At 43.7% G+C, this 18,342-nt stretch overlaps 1 protein-coding gene across 2 annotated transcripts in view; it reads left to right on the forward strand.

Annotated features, from left to right (window-relative positions):
- Positions 1-14,762: 14,762 nt before the first annotated feature.
- dnajc10.S (DnaJ heat shock protein family (Hsp40) member C10 S homeolog) overlaps positions 14,763-18,342 on the forward strand; it is a 37,011-nt gene continuing 33,431 nt past the window's right edge. The window contains 1 exon segment of one of the 2 annotated variants that reach the window (NM_001091464.1): positions 14,763-14,791. The gene's annotated coding sequence lies outside the window, so the exon portion shown is untranslated. 2 annotated transcript variants of the gene reach the window in all.

An 18,342-nucleotide genomic window follows, 5' to 3' on the forward strand; every position in this document is an offset into this window, starting at 1 on the left:
TCTCTAGAATTCTAGTATAATTGTGGGCACAGACAATTGCCCAAGCATCACATTACACAAGTACACTGCATTTGTATTGGAGAGGATTCACTTCCAGTGCGCAATATTAAAGGATAATAATTCAATGGAGGAGGGCCCATTTACCTACTTGTGATTACAATCCCTGACCTTAAAGCCATGGCCAGTGCTCCTTTTCACTGAAAAATACTCCTTCCCAGACAGGGGCAATTCTAGACATTATGCTGCCTGAGGTGGCCTTCTTTTGACCCATGGCACTCACCTTTAGAGCGCCGAAGAGGGCAGGGGCGGTCCATGTCGCTTAGTGCAGACAGCGCAATTGCGCTCTCTGCACTAGGATAGCCAAATTTCCAGGTTGAAAAGTGGAAATTCGGCTCTTAGTTAACAGGAGTGACAATTTTGCTGCACCTGGCAACCAGGGGTGCACTTCCGCCTGAGGCGAGTAGCTCAACTCGCCTCATTGGTGGAGCGCCCCTGTTCCCAGAGTATACTCCTCACACCACACCACTATCTTTAGCACTTCCTAATGGAATATAGTTACATTTGACAGTCATGACTTTCCTTGTCCAGCATCATTATTCTCTTAATATCGTATATTCCATGTGTATGGCTTTGAGACCTGCATCTGTGTATTCTATAAATCAGTGCAGCCCAACTTTTGGATCAACTTCCAAATGCTCACAGCAGGCAGAGTATGGCACACACAGGGAGCATAGAGCAGGCAAAGAATGGCACACACACAGGGAGGATAGGGAAGGTGGAGTATGGCACACATAGGGTGCATAGGGCAGGCCGAGTATGGCACACAGGAAGCATAGGGCAGGCAAAGTATGGCAAACGCAGGGAGCATAGGTAAGGCAGAATAGAGCAGGAGACAGGGAAACATATCAGTACCACTCTCAGATAATACTGTGCTATATACAGTGACTAAATGCTCATGCCCCTCCAGCAGTTTATATGAGGTGTGAACAGGTGAACAATGTGGGCACTTTCAGTCTGGGCATGAACAGTACAGGGCTTTAGGGGTGTGACTAAAATAGGTGTTACAAGTGTGAACAATGCAAAAAGGAATACAGGTGTGAACAATACAGGATCAGTCTCAATTTGAGGTGTAAACAATTCAGGGGCACTGCAGTACTGATAACTTTTAAAGCTTACACAACGTAAAGAATCACAGCAGGCAGACTTTCATGTGGGGGCCACACAATGGGGGGTCACTGGCCAGATGCTGCCCACGGGCCACCAGATGGACAGCCCTGCTCTAAATAATATCAGTATTAATATACAGTTAGGTCCATAAATATTTTTCTAATTTTTCATTTTACCATAATGAATTTTGAATAAAACAACTCAGATGCAGTTGAACTGCAGACTTTCAGCTTTAATTCTGTGGGTTGAACAAAAAGATAAAAATGTGAGGAACTAAAGTCTTTTTTTAAAACAATTACTTATTTCAGGGGCTCAAAAATAATTGGACAATTGACTCAAAGACTATTTCATGGGCAGTTGTGGGCAATTCCTTTGTTATATCATTATCAATGAAGCAGATAAAGGCCCTGGAGTTGATTTCAGGGGGGGTGCTTGTATGTGGAAGATTTTGCTGTGAACAGGCAACATGCAGTCAAAGGAGTTCTCCATGCAGGTGATACAAGCCTTCCTTAAGCTGCAAAAACAGAAAAAAACTCAACCGAGAAATTGCTAGAATATTAGGAGTGGCAAAATCTACAGTTTGGTACATCCTGAGAAAGAAAGAAAGAAAGAAAGAAAGAAAGAAAGAAAGAAAGAAAGAAAGAAAGAAAGAAAGAAAGAAAGAAAGAAAGAAAGAAAGAAAGAGAAAGAAAAGAAAGAAAGAAAGCACTGGTGAACTCAGCAATGCAAAAAGACCTGGATGTCCACGGAATACAACAGTGGTGGATGATCGCAGAATCATTTCCATGGTGAAGAGAAACCCCTTCACAACAGCAAGTGAACAACACTCTCCAGGAGGTAGGCGTATTGATATCCAAGTCTGCCATAAAGAGAAGACTGCATGAAAGTAAATACAGAGGGTGCACAGGAAGGTGCAAGCCACTCATAAGCATCAAGAATAGAAAGGCTAGATTGGACTTTGCTAAAAAACATCTAAAAAAGCCAGCACAGTTCTGGAAAAAAACCAAAAATCAACCTCTACCAGAATGATGGCAAGAAAAAAGTATGGAGAAGGCGTGGAACAGATCATGATCCAAAGCATTCCACATCATCTATAAAACATGGCGGAGGCAGTGTGATGGCTTGGGTGTGCATGGCTGCCAGTGGCACTGGGACACTAGTGTTTATCCATGATGTGACACAGGACAGAAGCAGCCGAATAAATTCTGAGGTGTTCAGAGATACTGTCTGCTCAAATCCAGCTAAATGCAGTCAAATTGATTGGGAGGCGTTTAGTTTTGTTGTGTTCAACCCACTGAATTAAAGCTGAAAGTCTGCAGTTCAACTGCGTCTGGGTTGTTTCATTTAAAATTCATTGTGGTAATGTACAGAACCAAAATCAGAAAAAAAAAAGTTGTCGTTCCAAATATTTCTGGACCTAACTGTATGTGGCATCATAACATGAACGTTAACATCAGTATGTTAAACAAGGCTGCCCCTCCCTGCACAAGCATAAAAAGTAAAGCTAAACTGGAGTGTTCATGTTCTGCACAGTTTTTTGTTTAAATACTGTAAATATCAGGGATCACAGTCATATTATGATCACTCAGAAACTCCTGTGTATAAAAGAAATTCTATCATTAGCTTTCTGATATTTTTACTTAAGAATAAAGGCACAAAAAATAGAACAATACAAAAAAAGTAAAGCTCTGACATCTAGTGGTCAATCTTGGAAATAAAACATACTAAATAATAAAAGAAACATTTACAAATTTGCCTATATAAATAGGAAAAAATGCTCTTCTCTTACAGATTTCTTTCCAGTTTTTACAGTGTTCATTTTTATTTTATTTTAACTAGTTTAAATGTCCCAAAAACTGTTTAGCAAGATGGAATGCCAGCTTTTAGACAAGCGGCGTAGCTACATTTTCAGCATGAGCTCAATGAAAAAGGTTTGTGGTGAGCATCCATTTTGCCTATTTTTTAATTCAGAAATATCTAAGATTTTCATTTCTTGTACAAAACAAACACTTTCATTTCTAACCTCCTGTTAGAAAATAAACCACTTACTGGTTGTGCCAAAGCACTGAGTAAGAGAAGGTAGTAAAGCCCATGACTAGTCCACAGATAAGGCCTTTGTATAATAAACTATTTCTTATATCACACATGGTAAAGAAGCTGTCTTTATATAGCAACCCTGACTTTATACACACTGTACCTGTTACATAATCAACAGTAATCTGCTTGATTGTATAATTGAATCAGCTTCCAGTTGTTTATTCTTCCATCTTTACAGAGTCCCAACTATACCCAGGGTAGACCATATTGGGTTCCAAGAGGTGGTTTTAACTACTCCACAGAGATGTCCACGTGTGCCTTTGGAAAATTATTTAAAACCAGAAGAATTGCAAACAGGGAGGTGTATTTTAGGATCTCAGAAGATCAAAGGTTGCTCAGATTAAGGGACCATGTGTGGGACTACCCCAATGCTAAGTACCCAAGTGAACATCATCACTTCCCTTAGATTCCCCATTGTGATATACATGCAGCACACAACTGGCAATGCCCAAGCGATTTGCTGCATACTGCTGCCCTAGCAATCCCAGACTGGGATCCTGGATACTACAGTAAAGATCAGACCTAAACTTTTAAGTTGCAAATTACTGTGCATGTACTTTATCCACAGAGTGCAATGGATATCTGGGGCATCGTGCAAAGCAGCACCCTGAGCTGATGTACTTTTCAGCAGACAAAAACACTGTCCAGGAAAGCTTAGCAGTGATGGAAACTGGGGGGGGGGGGGGTGTCTAACACATTGGCACCACCCAGTGTATTGCCCTTTCTGTGTCCTTCCTTATTCCTACAAATAGGAGCTCTGGCATAGGGTCTGATCTTAGAAATTATAATTACTGGGTGATGCAACAAATTGACTAAATGTTGGAATATTGTTGGTAGGATTTGTTTCCATTCAGCCACAATAACATGAGTGAGGTTGGGCAATGATGTAGGGGAGAAAGCCTGGCTTACAGTCAGGTTTCCAGTTCATTCCACAGGTGTTCAGTTGGGTTTAGGTCAGGACAGTGCAGTCAGGTTCTCCCATTCCCTGCTAAACAAACTTAATCAATATGGACCTGGCTTTTTGCATGGGGACATTATTGTGAAACTGGAAAGAGCCTGCCCCAAGCCTGCCAGATGTGAGATGTAACATTAAGGTTCACGTTCACTGGTTCTAGGGGTCCTTGCACCAACCATGATAAACAGGGTATTTAATGGTAATGAGAGTGTTAGGAAGGTGGAAGCCACCCTGTATGGTGAGAACCCTAGTGTGTGGAAAAGTCTTGCATGCTTGCTGTTAGAACTGTGTTCCTGAACACTTTAAGTTGGAAAGAGTTGCCTAAATAAACATGTGTATTGCCTGGAGACCCAGTGTCCCTGTCTTTGTGCTCCTTATCCTCTGCTAAACCTGCCTAGCATATCTAATTTCCCAAAAAAATGCATGTACAAGAAGCCAGCTTTTCACAATAGTTTTGGCTAAATCATGCACATTTATTTAGGGTCGAACTAGAGTATTGGGGGCCCACTGTACACATGAGCGAACGATGGCGCGCCGCTGCACATCGGTTTCATTTGGGGGCCGGTAGTTAAGGGGAGCGGGTCTGGGCCAGCGAGGGCCCACTGGGTTTTTCCTGGTGTCCCACTGGCCGTGTCCGACCCTGATTTTATATAGGTTCTTAAAATTACCAATTATGATGTCTTCTGTATTGATTTTTCATTGCAAGCTACTGTTCACTAATGAAAGAAAATGTATGATTTCTGCAGGTTTCAAAACCTGTGTATTTAGTAGAGATTTATACTTATGTAGCGCTATAGTAAATTGAGTGCACCTTACTCTACTATGGGCTTCACTCCTAGTACATATGCTCCGGATGAGACCTTAAACCTTAGGGAGTGAGCCTTCGCATCGAGGTGGAAGCAGGGTGTGGTGCAACTGTAACAGTAATCAGGGTGCAAAGAATTGGGCGCCAGTGGTTCTTATAACTTAACCAAATAACAGATTTATTGAGCACAGTATACAATCCTCAGTGAAGTGTACATAGATCAGAACATTGCAGGTTCATACAGTACATTGAATAGGCAGTACTCACAACACCTTTGGTCAGTATGATTCTCCTCAGAGATAGGAACAATACATGCAGCTTTGAGGAGGTACACCCAGCTTTCAGCCTTTTCCCTAAGTGGAACCTGAGGGGAATCTATCTACCCTAGGTCTGTACACTTAGTCCCTACTTCTGGGCAATGAGTACCCTGGGATCTTAATCCCACTACAATCCTCGTAGGAGCCTCAGACTGCTCAGATAAATAATCTGACTGACTATCACTCCTAGAGTGTTCTATAAGTGTGAGTAGCCTATTCTTACTAGACCTAACGTGTCTAGGTTCCAACTCGAGCTCTGCCTCCTGCACAGGCTAGAGCCAGCACAAGATGGACCCTGAAAGTCTGCCTTCAGAGCATTTATACTCTAGCACAATGCCTCTGCTGGTCACTGTGGGAAATAGCAAGAGTCAACAGTACCCCTCCCAACTGTATTATAGGACCCAATTAGGTGTCCATAACAGGGAGAGACTGCCTGCACAAAATACATGGGGTGGCTATTCTACACATCCCTACACTTAGAAGCAATATTGGTCAAAGATCTAATTTGTAACCGCTCTATGTGTCTGCACCCAGGCCGAAGCAGTTGCATACACACCCAAAAGCAGATCTGAGCAGAAGGGCCTGCACTTGGACCATGGGCTAAGCCTACCCAAACCTGTCTGACCCCTAAAATAAAAAAAAATAAAACCTGCTCCGTTGCTAAATGCACTGTTCCTTTAATCATGGATTGAAAGATAAGGTCCGCTCGAAACCACAATTCTGAAGAGATCAGTTGCACTCTGATTAGATATATGTGGTTTGTAGCTTGTCCAATCAGGGCAAAGCTGACTTTACAGACAGTGAAATGTACCAACCAGGTACAGAGTAGGCGTGGCTGGAAAAACTTTACCTATTGAAGGCTTTCAGAAGGGAGACTGGTAGGGTTGCCACCTCTTAAAATAACCTTTACCGGCAGGTGGAGGGGCGGGGCCGTGACGATAAAGGGGGTGGGGCCGGGTGCGCTATTGGCTGGCTGGATTGTGACGTCAAAGGGGGCGGATCCAAACGCGCAAATTTGGCAAGAAGCCCAGGAAAAAAAGGTACGTTTGGAGCAGGCTGGGGGCAGCCAACGGGCTTTTTTTAAGTGTATTACAAATTTACCGGCAGCTACATTGCAGGTAAATTTGTAATACCGGCCCCGGCCTTGGCTGGTGTTTTACCGGCTAGGCCGGTAAAATACCGGCCGGGTGGCAACACTAGAGACTGGGCATGTTTGCAACTTTCATTCAACTCACAAGTACTATATACAGCATCTTCTCCACCAGCTTGAATAAGTATTAAAGGTTTTTTAGGTTCTTTTTCCTTTTTTTTTGGTCCATTTCTTGTTGCTTTATACTAGTTTTTCTGACTTATTTCCTTCTTGTTTTCATGGAAACAGCCCTGTGTTATACCTACCATTTTCCTGAGTCTCTTATATATATGTAAATTAACATTTCATTTCCCACCATGTATAATGTGCCAGTACCCACTGTCTGCAATACACTTAATATATTTTGGAAAAAAAAACTACTGTTTAACCCAACCGGAGTGCAGGCTCTATTAGCCAACCCCCTCTGGCGGGTAAAAGAAATTTGGGGTGACTGGTTCCCTTTAAATTAGCCAGTATATGGTCAACTTTAAACAAAAAAATCACCCTCAGCCTATGAATGCAATTCAATCAGCTGTTTCTCCACCAGCGGAAAATTGCTGCAAAAGAAACTGTTCACATGACACCCTTCCCTAAAAAAGTCACCTTTTGTCTATGTACAGATCTTTTAATACATTACAAATATAAAGTGATACATCATCTTCATTTAAGAAAAGTGCAAAAGGTACAAACATTAATGTAATTGCCCTTTAATATTTTTATTTCACTAACTAGACCTTTGTTGTATTATGTATTCAACTCAGGGAACTTCTGGTGGCAACAAGGTGAGCTCAAGATCTAGTGTTACTGTATAGTAGATATGTGTATATAGACAATGTATTCTTGTAGTTTCATACCTTTATATAAGCAGCTTGTATAGGGATCAAGAGTAATATAAGCAATGCCAAGAATATCCACTAGATGGCAAAGATGAACAACGGAACCTGGTTGTCATAATGAAGCACAGGCATATAGCAAGAATGATCAACTCATAGTCATGGTCGGACTGAACCATTAGGGGCCCACCATGTTCCAAACTCCCGGGGCCCCTGCGGCGCACAGGACCGCATTTCATTTTTTATGTGGCCAGCCGATCTAGGAGCTGGTCCCAGCTCATAGTCCCTCCAGGGGTTGCTGAACTACAGCAGCAGTCCCCATGCTTGATATACTGAGCAGCAATTTGACTGTGCCACTTAAATTTAATTTAAACTTAAACTGTCTGTTTAGGCCTTAAAAATGTGTAAACTGCAATTTACCATTCCAAAAACATACATCCTGCAGTATAATCCTTGTTTTTAACAACCTCTAATCTGGGATGTCACTACCTCAATTGTAAAATGTTTATCTATAGTCTCTGTTCTGCTCACTGATGGTTGAATCTGTCCCATGCATTGAAGTCAATAGGCTGTTTAGCATTAGTGATGAAATAATTTTTTCACCTGGTTTCGCACACAAAAAGACACCCATTGACTCCAATGGGTGAAAAAAATGTAGCCCATAAACTTCAATGCATTTGGCAAATTTTCGCCTAATTCAGATTCACTCATCACTACTAGGCATAAATGTCATTTGTTTTGCAGAGCAGGTTTAGCCTGTCAAATTGCGATTGGTCTGTCCACACTGTAAATGTTATCAACCAAAGCTCCATAACAGCAGGTGGACAGTGCATCAACAGACAGGTGAGCATTGGGATGTAAGTATGGGACAATAGCATTTGCCACTGTAGGGCCAGTACTTGGGAGTGGGGGTATAGCCTGTTACTGCTGGGGGCAGGTAGAAGGTAACCTTACTAAGTTGTTCAGGTTGTGTCTATGAAAGATGTCTTATTCCCACAGTGGGACACTAAAATGAGCCTGCTTGGGCCCATTCAACTTGTAGTTTTGTCAGTTATTAAGAGTTGGAATGTGTGAATCCTGTGGGTGCTGTTTCATCCAGTATAAACTTGGTGGGGGTATAACATACACCTTACTGCTTTAGTTTACCTCCAGCAGCCCATTCTGTCCTTTGTTGGGCAGACACTGGAGGCTGAACATGACATGGGCAGGGCCAAATACCTGTCTCGTTACCCCCACAACTGAAAATACTCTCTTTTCCCATCACCCGGGGGTCCGTGCAGGTACCTTTCAAGCTATGCCCTCTGCCGCCATACCCTACTGCAAACCTCCCAGGTGGGGCCAAAGAATTCCTTACACAACCTGCCAAGTAATGAATGGGATCTTCCACAGAGAGTCTGGAAAAGGGGTTGGAGCCAATTGTCTAAAAGTTGTCCACCTGAAAATGAGAGAGGACATCTGCTATTCCATTTGTTACACCTGGCAAATGTGTGGCCTTGAACCATAGTTGTTGATGGCTGTATCGGAGTGCAAATTTTTAGCCAGCTCCCTGCCTCACACCACTACTGCCAGCATGAATGGGAATAGATCAAGGCATTATACAGTTAGATCCATAAATATTTGGACAGACAACTTTTTTTTCTAATTTTGGTGCTGTACATTACCACAATGAATTTTAAATGAAACAACTCAGATGCATTTGAACTGCAGACTTTTAGCTTTAATTCAGTGGGTTGAACAAAAAGATTGCATAAGAATGTGAGGAACTAAAGCCATTTTTTAAAACAATCACTTCATTTCAGGGGCTCAAAAGTAATTGGACAAATTAAAAAACTGAAATTAAATGTTAATTTTTAATACTTGGTTGAGAACCCTTTGCTGGCAATGACATCCTGAAGTCTTAAACTTGATAGACATCAAATTCTGTGTTTCCTCCTTTTTAATGCTCTGCCAGGCCTTTACTGCAGCAGCTTTCAGTTGCTGTTTGTTTGTGGGTCTTTCTGTCTGAAGTTTAGTCTTCAACAAGTGAAATGCAGCTCAATTGGGTTCAGATCAGGTGACCGACTTGGCCATTTAAGAATATTCCACTTTGCTTTGGTATGCTTTTGATCATGAGATGTTCCACGCCTTCTCCATACTTTTTTCTTGCCATCATTCTGGTAGAGGTTGATCTTGGTTTCATCTGTCCAAAGAATATTTTTCCAGAATTGTGCTGGCTTTTTTAGATGTTTTTTAAGCAAAGTTCAATCTAGCCTTTCTATTCTTGATGCATTTGAGTGGCTTGCACCTTGTAGTGCACCCTCTGTATTTACTTTCATGCAGTCTTCTCTTTATGGTAGACTGGAATATCGATACACCTACCTCCTGGAGAGTGTTGTTCACTTGTTTGGCTGTTGTGAAGGGGTTTCCTCTTCTTTAAGCGATCATCCACCGTTGTCTTCGGTAGACGTGCAGGTCTTTTTGCGTTGCTAAGTTCACCAGTGCTTTCTTTCTTTCTCAGGATGTACCAAACTGTAGATTTTGCCACTCCTAATATTGCAGCAATTTCTCAAATGGGTTTTTTCTGTTTTTGCAGCTTAAGCATGGCTTGTTTCACCTGCATGGAGAGCGCTTTTCACAGCAAAATCTTCCACATACAAGCACCCCCCCCCCCCAAATCAACTCCAGGGCTTTCATTTGCTTCATTGATAATGACATAATGAAGGAATTGCCCACACCTGCCCATGAAATAGCTTTTGAGCCCCTGGTCCAATTACTTTTGAGCCTCAGGTCCAATTACTTTTGAACCCCTGAAATGAAGTGATTGTGTTAAAAAAAAGGCTTTTGTTTTTTTAGATCTCTGAAAAAAAAAACCCTCCTATGAGCATTATCCTGCAGGCAAAATTCACTTTACCCAGTAATGATTGTAGCTGCCCGAGTGTCACCTTCTTAGCCCATAAAGTGAAGCCTAACAGACCTTTTAAGTCCTCAATCTGTTCCTGAGGTGGCCTGCACTGCATTTTTAGGGAATCTATCTCAATTCTCAGGAATTTTAGGATGCATGAGGGACCCTCTTCCCCCTGGCTATGGGGACCCCAAACATTTGGAACACTGACAATAAGGCCTGGAGTGTGATCCTACACTCCTCTGTCCCCTCCCTGCCAATGAAAAAACAGTCATACAGATAGTGGATGACTAGTCTGGAACCCGTTTACTCCCTCACCACCCATTCCAAAAAGGAGCTGAAGGCTTTAAGATGAGAGCATGAAATAAAGCAACCCATGGGTAAACATCTATCTATGTAAATTTTGCAAATGCAAGCAATCTGGGTGAAATGGCAAAAAATAAAAGGCCAATTCAATATCGACATCAACCTTCACCATGAGGGCTCCTTGGCCTCAGGCCCTCACTTACCATACTGCCACAACCAGGGTCGCCATCAGGGGGGGACAGGGGGGACAAGCGTACCGGGCCCGGGCATGAAGGGGGGCCCGGCAGAGCTGCATTTTTTGAAGATCCGGGCCCCCCTTACGAGCGCCCGAGCCGTACGTCCTCCCTCTGCGTTGCCGAATGCGGAAGTGCCGAAAAGCCGATCCGCCGAAAAGACCCAAAGTCACGGAAAGACCCGAAGTCACGAAGCGCTGAAAAGACCCGAAGTCACTAAGCGCCGAAAAGACCCGAAGTCACGAAAACAGCCGAAGTCCTGAAGCAGCGCAAAGACCCGAAGTCACGAAAGGAGGCGAAGTTGAAGTACTGAAGCCATGAGTTCAATTCTACTGAACACCAGTTTGTGTATTTTTTTTTTTTTAATCCCCTGGCCACCAATGTATTATTTTAATATTCTATAGGCCCCTGCCACCAATCTTTTTGTAAAACATTTTTTTTTTGGGCCCCAATTTTTTTTTTAACTTGTAAGGGGCCCCTTGCCACCAATGTTTTTGGTTTTTTTTTAATTTGTTTTTAAAAAAAAAAAAATTTGGGGGGGCCCCATTTTTTTTTAACTTGTAAGGGGGCCCCTGCCACTTTTTTTTTCAAAAAACTTTTTTTAAAAAAATTTTTTTGGGGCCCCAATTTGTTTTTAACTTATAAGGGGGCCCCTGCCACCAATGTTTTTTTTTTACATTTTTTTTGTTGGGGCCCCAAGTTTTTTAACTTATAAGGGGGCCCCTGCCACCAATGTTTTTTAAAAAAAACATTTTTTTTTTTTGGGGCCCCAATTTTTTATAAGGGGGCCCTGACCATCAATAGCTTTTTATAACTTGTGTGGGGGGGGGGGTTACTTTTTTAGCGCTGATGTCTGTGTGGTCTTTTAACTGCGATGTGGAGTGGGCGGCATATGGGGTGGAGCTTGGTCGTCAGTGTGGGCGGGGCCCAGGGGGCCCCAAAAATTTTGTTGTACGGGGCCCCGTGATTTCTAATGGCGGCCCTGGCCACAACAAAGGAGGTATATGTTACCCGAGACATAGCCTTATCTATCCCATCATTGACCAATGAGCCCTGTGGATGAGACAAATGATGGATCAATCAGAATTTAACAGCCTTCTTGGGCACCACATCCAGTGGTGACAGGTTCAGGTTAGGGTAAGGTGGTGATGAACAGCGAGATTAGTTGCCAAGCGTTAAATCTTCGCTACTGCGGCAAAATGCCTTCCCGCTGGCAAGAATGAGAATCACCAGTGGGATGGCATACATGTTGCTTCGTTTTTCTGAAATCACTAGAAGTGTGAGGCAACTTTGGCCTGCCTTTTCGCAGAGTCTGGGATCGGTAGTTGTTTACAGTCCTTGCCTTTTTCTAAACCTCATCCTTTTTCTGCTCCGCCTCCCAAGTGAATGGAGGCGCACTTGCCTCTGCCACCCCAGTATTCCCCACCTGAACAGGGCCCTTCGTTAGTGGGGCCTCCCATAGGCCCTACCTGTGAATCTACTGGCTCCCAAACTGCTGTTGCTGGGGGTCAGCTGAAATACCCCCCTACTTCGCACATAACTCCTGCAATCCTCTCATGAACCCACTGAAGCTGTCCTCCTATCTCACTGCTGCACCACATGTTGGGACTCCTCCACGGCACTAGATTAAGTAGCTCACCAACTGTGGCAGGGGACACCATAGGTGATGTGGTGCTGAAAGTGTCCCTTGTGCATTGCTGTGCTGTCCCCTGTGCTGTTCTTCGGGTCGATCCTGGCGCTCCCCCTGCTTGCCCCACACTGCTGCTCTGTTCCTGCCAGTATTATCCTTGCCCTGCAGCTCCCTGGGAGACACCCCCACCAACCAGCAAACCCCAACAGGGGACGCCCCCATATTTGGCATTGGAGGCTCCCCTCTACCACCAATACAGCTCGCTCCTAAGCTGGACAAGGGCCACCACTGCCTGTTGCATCACCCTGTGGAGACAAAAATGGAGAAGAGACCCCCCAGCTCAGCCCAGCTACCCCCTGCATGCCCTCAAAGCGCCTTAGCTGCCGGTCTTATCTCCCCATCTGTACTGGTGCTGCTTCTCCTGCCTGCTGACTCCCTCCGTTTGGGGTACACATAAGGTTGCCACCTCACCCCTTTAAAATCAAACACAAATGGATTCCAAAGCCTGCATGGCTAATTAGCAATTCATTTTGCTGCATGCTGCAGACTGAACTTATTTATGTGCAGCCATGCATCGTGCATCTAAATCAGGGCTGTCCAACTGGCGGCCTGCGGGCCGGAACCCACCTTGTGTGCCCCCCCCAACCTACCTGCTGTGTTTGCTTACCATGTGTAAGCATTAAATGCTATCAGTAGAGATTAACTGGCCCCAGCATTGTTTTAAACCTCAAATCCAGACTAATACCCCGTATTGTTCACACTTGTAACACCTCTATTGTTCACATCCTAAAACCCTGTACTGTTCACACCGGAGACCCAGACTGAAACTGCCCACTTGTTCACCTGTTCATACAAAATGCTAATGGGGCACCATCACTGTATCACTGTATGTAGTACATATTAGACTGGTCCTGATAGGTTTCCCTGTCTCTTGCTCTATTCTGCCTTCCATTTGCTCCGTGTGTGCCCTGCTCTGGTACATAAACCTGGTCGTTGTTCTGGGGGTTTGTTAGCATTAGAAAATAAATTATTGTTAGGGGCCCCTAGGGTGTTTAATCATGTGCTGGGGGTTCTGTGTTATCCAATGAGGAGGCATATAGATTTAAGGGTATGTCTTAATGACAACTTTTTGATATCCCTCTGATGTCCCTGCAGAGAGCACCAACCATTTGTTTTTTTTGGTGTGCTACCACAATAATGTGGACATGATCTTGTGGTAACATGGGTGTGGTTTAAAAACAGGGAGTGTCAACACTGGCTTCCATTATTGGCCGTCCACTATGTAGGCAGGAAAAATGTCGGCCCTCTGTACCACAGAAGTTGGACAGTACTGATTTAAATGAATTGCTAATTAGCCATGCAGGCTGTGGATTCCATGTGTTCGGTTTTAAGGGTCAGGGCACACAGGCAGATTTGGGGTAATTAGTCGCCAGGCGACAAATCTCCTCGTCTTCAGGGGCGACTATTCTCCCTCAACTGCCTTCCCGCGGCTAAAATGTAAGCGGGAGCAATTTGTTTTTCGAAGTCGCCAAAAGTTGCCTTGTCGGTGAACGAATTGCTCCGAGTGCTATCCTGCTGGCGATTTACATTCTAGCCTGTGGGAGGCAGTTCCTCAGTTGCCCTGAAGAAGAGTAGATTGCTCGCCAGGGGACTAATCTCCTCGAATCTGAGCGTGTCCTGACCCTAAAGGGCTTCAGTGGCAACCCTAGGTATGCACCTCTATCTGCCTCCTTCTCTTCCCTTGACTGCCTGCAGCTTGCCCTGTGACTCTCAGTCCTGCTCCCTCTCCCCTTCATGTTTTACCAATGACTCTCCACTCAGCTGAGAATAGTTCGTCACGAACACTGGATGGGGGAGGGGCCTCCTGTGGCTCGCACTGCCGTTTACAGAAGGTTTAACCACTCGTGTTCGCCTCCTGCTGGACAAGCCAATGGGTTAAACCCCCCATGTTAACGCTATTGTGACTCTTACTATGAGGGATGTACATATTCCCTTTAGCATTGTTGCACTCCCTCCCCCAGGAACCGGCAACAGCGACAAGACAAACGAGCGCCATTCTTGCCCTGTGCAACTATTTGCCTGCCCCACCTCCCGGATCCTTCCCATTGGCACATCCTGCTGAGCCACGTCAGGCACAATTCACTGGAGCGACCCGGCCCCGAGGAAACCCCCGTGAATGGGAGGGCCTGACGCTGTCTATAACTAGCCAAGTACAATCAGCTCCGGAATGTTTATGCGACTTCGTCAGCGAAAGTCATCGGCAGCCAATCCCGAAGTGCCAAGACAGGAGGCCCCGCCTCATCTCCCAGAGACCTTTGCCAAGACAGTCATCTCGATGCAGGAGAGGGCGTGTATCTAATCGCTCCTCGTCATCCAGAGGTGTTTAAGGTAGTTCCGGTTTGTTCCACGCTGGTTTGCCGGTTGCTGAGTGTGTGTAGGTAAGAGCTCTTCCTGTGTGTCGCTGCCTCATTCCTTTATGCCTGTCCTGGGTCGCTTTGCTGCTGCTTCCGCTCCCTGGTGGAGCCTCAGTGTGACATCCTCTGGGGGATAGAGTTACAGGGCTAATGGGCTGAGGGACTAAGTCATCTCAAACTGCTGCGCGATCATCTTACATGGAGTTAGTTTGAGCCACAAGTTACTTAATATAAGCTTCTCTTAGTTGGAAATATGTATTATAGGTACGTTCTTGTTCCATAGTCACCATATAGGAATAGGGAGAGAACTGAGGTTAAGAGTGAAGCTTAGTCGGTGAGAAGCTCAGCTGTACTGAAATGTACTGTAACTTTATCCACTTGAATGCCTTGTCTCTCCTTCAGCTTGCTCAATTAGTTGATATTTTCTGTATAAATCCTTAGGGGACCATGTTTCTTGCATTGGTTGAGGGTTCCTCCCTATCATTTCACTCTTGCTTCTATATGGGACCTGTTATCCAGAATGTTCGGGACCTGGGGTTTTCCGGATAACGGATCTTGCCGTAATTTGCATCTTCTTTACTAGAAACTCATTTAAACATTAAGGATTAATTATATCTTTGTTGGGATCAAGTACAAGCTACTATTTTATTATTACAGAGAAAAAGAAAACCATTTTTAAAAATTTGGATAAAATGGAATCTATGGGAGACAGCCATGTTTTCTGTATATTGGGTTTCCGGATAAGGGATCCTATACCTGTACAAATTGTCCTGCCGTTGTTATACAGATATATAGAGTAACTTCTCTTGAACCAGCCCTAAAAAAAAAAAGCCGGTCCTCCCTGTGCCTTACATTAGCGTAACCCACACCCACGAGAGAAAGGATCTCACAGCGTCATGGGGGGTCAGGAACTTTATACACACACCACCACCACCACCACCGTGTGTACCTTTTGAGTTACAATTTGCAGAGAGATCAGTGAATTCACTTTCAGGTACTCCTATATAAAGGGTGTAAATCTATTCAGCGTCGGACTGGCCGACCAGGATTCCAGGAAAATTCCTGGTGGGCCAAGGCGTCAGTGGTCCTTTTGCTCACCCAACTCTTTGCCTTGTATGCCTTTACAACAGCAATTGCCCCATTTCTATATAAGAATAAAGAGAAGAAATGGAGGGAGATACTGATGATAATATTTGAAGAAAAGTGATTAAAAGAATAAAGAAAGTGAAAGACAAAGAAGGGAAAATAGCTTGGAGAGTGGGCCTGTGGCCAACGGCTTTCTGGTCAGCCCAAGGCATCCCAGTCCAACACTGAATCTATTAGTTATATATAAGGGGTTGCTACAGAAACTTTGTACAGAAAGTGGTAGGAACACTATAATTTTTACTTATTTGAAAGGCCCAGCCTGGCAGTCTGTGGATTCTGACAAATGCCAGAGGGGCTGCTGTTTGATGCTATTGAGAGTCCCTGTTTATTGGGCCTGGAAGGGATTTTTGGGCCTCTGTGTACTTGAAATGCCAGAGCCTATTTTAATTCCCAATTCAGACCTGCCCTTTTCTCTTTGTGAACCTCTAACTTTATTGCGTGTTGTTAAATAGGACCAGTCTCACTGAAAATACACTCCCTTGCAGTCTCTATTCTAGACTTGGCTTTGCTTTTGGTTTTAGGAAGTAGGAATCACTTGTGCACACATATACATGCTGATAAGCTAGATTGCTCTGTGTACATTTCGGCTCAGCATTTTGCATGCCTATTTTGCATGTCCTTTTCTTCTTCCAGTGGTATACTGGCCATAATCTACTGACATTGGTGCAGATTTGTTAAAGCGAGCGTAATGATGTAGGTGAAATAGTTGCAATGAAAGTGTTTCAAGATGTCTTGCAGGTGACAAATATTCCAGGGGATTTATATAGACCTCAAAGATCCTATTTTAATATGACTGCTAGTACAATCCATTTATATATTCAGCTATTTGATACATTTGTACTCAAGTTTATATAACTTTTGTGCAGTCTTAGACAGTTAAATTGTTGGTTGTTCTTTTTTTTTTACCTAGTTCAGATTAGTAGATGGTGGCACTACATAATTTCTGCATTTACTCGTAAGCATTATATGATTTAAGACAAAATTACTATGAATGTCTATACAAGGGGGGGGGGTCTTGATGCCTCTTACTTCATTCATGGGCAGCTGCTTCTCGTTGGAATTCTGTTTTAATACACAGAAGATCAGGTCACTTGTTTGATGGAAGTGCAGTGTGCCATAGACATAATGTGCATGGGTAGGACAGGCTGGCTGTGTGATAGGCCCTGAAATGAGTTCTGGCCCTCAATAATGAGCAATTTTTAATATGCTGTAGTAAAAAAGGCCAACCTACAAATGTTTTCCAGGTCCTAAATTAAATTTGCAGTGGGGCCCAGTAACATCGAGTTAAGCCACTTTTTTTGAACAATCCAAATCTGGTTCATTTACATCAAAGGGTGGAAAATGCTGTTGGCCGTTGTATTCCTATTTCAACGCATGATGGGGTGGGGGGTGAGGTCCTCAGTCAACGCAGAAATGCAAATGACCAGCCTTTTCTTGTTTGCCTGTTGTTCTGCCTTTAGACACAGTGATCGTGATTTGGCCATCAACTCGTTTGGCCAAATCATTGTACAGAATTTAGTTGGCATGTGTGATGTTCTATTTAACAAATTGTGTGGTCCACTGGTTTGATACAATTGTTTGGAAAATTTTAAAGCCCTTATTTTGAAGTCAATAATAGTATAACACATGGTGCTGGTTTTACTTTTGGCTGAAAATGTATATTTTCTTCAAAAATGGCCCCTTTATTTGAGCTCCCTGTAGATGTTCTCTGGTCCCTGTCTGAGTTTCAAATGAGGGGTAGGCATGTCCTATTGGTCCCTGCCAGAAGCACAGTAAGCGTGAGTCAGCTAATCACAGCCCCGCAATCACACAAGCGAAGACAGGCTTCAGTTCCCTATCAGGTCCTTCTAGCTGCTGATTAGTTCCTATCCTGCAGTCCAGTGAGCTGAGTACCACCGGCTCCCCTGCACAGCCAGACAATTCAGGGAACAGGAAGTGGAAGAGACGGGAGGAATTATTAGGGTTTTTGCAGAAATATTCAATAAATTGGCCTGAAACACTACACTTTAAAGCGCAATTATTCTATATTTAAAAAAGGGTAATGCACTGGTACATTCTAGTTTTTCGCACCAATTGTCCCCTTTAATACACGATACAGATGGATGGATGTGTACATTTTGCAAAATGGGTCTTGTTAAAAAAAAAATACTACATTTATTGATTTTGCCAGTGGCTTCTTAAGCTTTTATGTGCTATTAGTAGTGCACTCTGTATGATCTGATACAAAGTGGTGGGTATTATTCATCTGAAGTGAAGTAGACTCTCGCACACCCGTTGTGCAGCTATAAAGATTAGCTCGGTGCTCAATGGATGGAGGATACGGTAACCTCCCGGTAACTGGTACAAGAAAAGAACACACTGGCACACGAGGCTTGTATCTGCAGGGCGAACCCTTGCAAAAGTTTTTACTGCGGTGGTGCAACGTTTCA

This window comes from Xenopus laevis, chromosome 9_10S, assembly GCF_017654675.1.
Source record: "Xenopus laevis strain J_2021 chromosome 9_10S, Xenopus_laevis_v10.1, whole genome shotgun sequence".
NCBI lineage: Eukaryota > Metazoa > Chordata > Amphibia > Anura > Pipidae > Xenopus > Xenopus laevis.